The sequence below is a fragment of the Triticum dicoccoides genome, chromosome 5A, assembly GCF_002162155.2.
Source record: "Triticum dicoccoides isolate Atlit2015 ecotype Zavitan chromosome 5A, WEW_v2.0, whole genome shotgun sequence".
Taxonomy (NCBI): domain Eukaryota; kingdom Viridiplantae; phylum Streptophyta; class Magnoliopsida; order Poales; family Poaceae; genus Triticum; species Triticum dicoccoides.
Window position 1 is genome coordinate 619,936,298 of NC_041388.1, and position 3,473 is coordinate 619,939,770.

Consider the following 3,473-nt stretch of genomic DNA (forward strand, 5'->3'; position numbering starts at 1 on the left):
CCGTGTCCGAATTGGACTCTACTTGGCGTGGAAGGCAAGCTCGGCGAACGAAGATTCCTTCTTATGTAACCGACTCCATGTAAACCCTATATCCCCTCGGTGTCTATATAAACCGACGGGGATAGTCCGGAGAGGACAACACATATACTCATTACCATATTCATAGGCTAGGCTTCTAGGGTTTAGCCATTACGATCTCGCAGTAGATCACCTCTTGTAACACCCATATTCATCAATATCAATCAAGCAGGACGTAGGGTATTACCTCCATAGAGAGGGACCGAACCTGGGTAAACATGGTGTCCCCTGTCTCCTGTTACAATCGATCCTAGACGCACAGTTCGGGACCCCCTACCCGAGATCCGCCGGTTTTGACACCGACACTCGACGGATCAGCATAACTTGGATCACATCAGCGAGGGTAATGTCCTTCGCTATCATGCCTTGGACGCGTTTCTGCAGCAGCAGCAGCAGCACCTCATTGACTGACCCCCAGTCCGGACACTTGTCGGTCAAGGATGTGAGCCTTAGCGGTGGTCCAGATCTGAAGGTTGGAGCGGCCGCCCACTTAGGGCCACAGGGTTCTGTGATATAAAACCATTCCTGTTGCCATATCCTGACGGTGTCCACAAAGACTCCCTTTGGCAAGTTGACTTTGGGGAGCCTGCTCACCATTACGCCACCGCAGTCTGCGTGTTGCCCAAATACCACCTTCGGCTTCACGTTGAAAATCTTGAGCCATAAGCTAAAGTGTGGAGGGACGCGGAGGAACGCCTCACACACGATGATGAACGCCGAGATGTGTGCTACCTCTTGAGCACTGCGTTGGATTTCCTTGAAGAGGAAAGGATGATGCAGCAAAGTAGCGTAAGTATTTCCCTCAGGTTTTGAGAACCAAGGTATCAATCCAGTAGGAGGCTACACGTGAGTCGCTCGTACCTACACAAAACAAATAACTCCTCGCAACCAACGCGATAAGGGGTTGTCAATCCCTTCACAGTCACTTACTAGAGTGAGATCTGATCGATATGATTGGATAATATTTTTGGTATTTTTGTGATAAAGATGCAAACTAAAATAAAAGCAAAGTAAAAAAGCAAAGGAAATAACTAAGTATTGGAAGATTAATATGATGAAGATAGACCCGGGGGGCATAGGTTTCACTAGTGGCTTCTCTCAAGAGCATAAGTATTTTACGGTGGGTGAACGAATTATTGTTGAGCAATTGACAGAATTGAGCATAGTTATGAGAATATCTAGGTATGATCATGTATATAGGCATCACGTCCGAGACAAGTAGACCAACTCCTGCCTGCATCTACTACTATTACTCCACTCATCGATCGCTATCCAGCATGCATCTAGAGTATTAAGTTCATGAAAACAGAGTAACTCCTTAAGCAAGATGACATGATGTAGAGGGATAAATTCATGTAATATGATAAAAAAACATCTTGTTATCCTCGATGGCAACAATACAATACGTGCCTTGCTGCCCTTACTTTCACTGGGAAAGGACATCACAAGATTGAACCCAAAGCTAAGCACTTCTCCCATTGCAAGAAAGATCAATCTAGTAGGCCAAACCAAACTGATAATTCAAAGAGACTTGCAAGGATAACCAATCATACATAAAAGAATTCAGAGAAGATTCAAATATTATTCATAGATAGTCTTGATCATAAACCCACAATTCATCGGTCTCAACAAACACACCACAAAAAGAAGATTACATTGAATAGATCTCCATAAGAGAGGGGGAGAACATTGTATTGAGATCCAAAAAGAGAGAAGAAGCCATCTAGCTAATAACTATGGACCCGAAGGTCTGAGGTAAACTACTCACACTTCATTGGAGAGGCTATGGTGTTGATGTAGAAGCCCTCTGTGATGGATGCCCCCTCCAGCGGAGCTCCGGAACAGGCCCCAAGATGGGATCTCGTGGATACAGAAAGTTACGGCGGTGGAATTAGGGTTTTGGCTCCGTATTTGATCATTTGGGGGTACGTAGGTATATATGGGAGGAAGGAGTATGTCGGTGGAGCAACAGGGGGGCCATGAGGGTGGAGGGCACGCCTGGGGGGTAGGCGCGCCCCCTACCTCGTGGCTTCCTCCTTTATTTCTTGACGTAGGGTCCAAGTCTCCTAGATCAGGTTCGTCCCGAAAATCACGTTCCCGAAGGTTTCATTCCGTTTGGACTCCATTTGATATTCCTTTTCTGCGAAACTCTGAAATAGGCAAAAACAGCAATTCTGGGTTGGGCCTCTGGTTAATAGGTTAGTCCCAAAAATAATATAAAAGTGGATAATAAAGCCCAATAATGTCCAAAACAGTAGATAATATAGCATGGAGCAATCAAAAATTATAGATACGTTGGAGACATATCAATGTGGAGGAACGAATTTGGGGCCAGAACGTGAAAATCTAGCCTGTAGTAGAACATGAGACCCCTCACGAAGGGGTGGAGGGCGAATCCTAGTCCGCAGAGGAAGTGGGGGATGAACACCACCCTCTCGCCGGGCCCCGGAGTGGGGATGACCTGCGCCGGATCGGGAACCCTATGCTTAATTTCCGCGGTTAGATACCGCGCCTCCCGCAGCTCCTTGATGTTCTCCTTCGTGACGGAGGAAGCCATCCACTTGCCCTGAGATCCGGCCATGGCCGGAGGAGTTGCGGAGGGGAGAAAAGCTTGGAACTTGGGCGCTAGAGCTCGGGGATAGGGAGGTAGAGAGAGCATGAGGCGTGGCACGGAAGAGTTGGATTCTATCCACTTATATGGACTGTGAATATCAAGCGTCCCCCTCCCTCGAGCCTTAAAACTTGCCTGTTCCCAAGGGGTCATGTGAACAACACGGTTAGATTACCAAAACTTGTATTGATGAGAATCCCGCAATAAGGGGACACGATCTCTGCTTTGACAAGACGTGTCAATAGGAGTTGTGTATTGAAACGTTAGCCAGGAGGCTCAAAAGCGGTTTGAAATGATAGCAGAGATAAACGTGACGTTTCGCCAGAAAGAGTTGTCGATGGATATATCTTATTTTAAGTATTATGCCTTTATGGTTGGAGGGTTAACCTGGTAAACAGATCCGAACATAGTTCTTGTTGGTCAATTACTTTAATGTATTCGGAGGACGAACCCGCCTTGCAATGCCGAAGACAATCTATGTGCCGGACACATCGTCATTGAAGCCTGGTTCAGGGGCTACTGAGGGAGTCCTGGATGAGGGGGTCCTCGGGCGTCCGGGCTATGCAACATGGGTCGGACTAATGGGCCACGAAGATACAAGATAGAAGACTTTCCCCCGTGTCTGGATGGGACTCTCCTTTGCGTGCATAGCAAACTTGGCATTCAGATATGAAGATTCCTTTCTCTATAAACCGACTCTCTACAACCCTAGCCCCCTCCGGTGTCTATATAAACCGGAGGGTTTAGTCCGTAGACGCAATCGTAATCATACATGCTAGACATC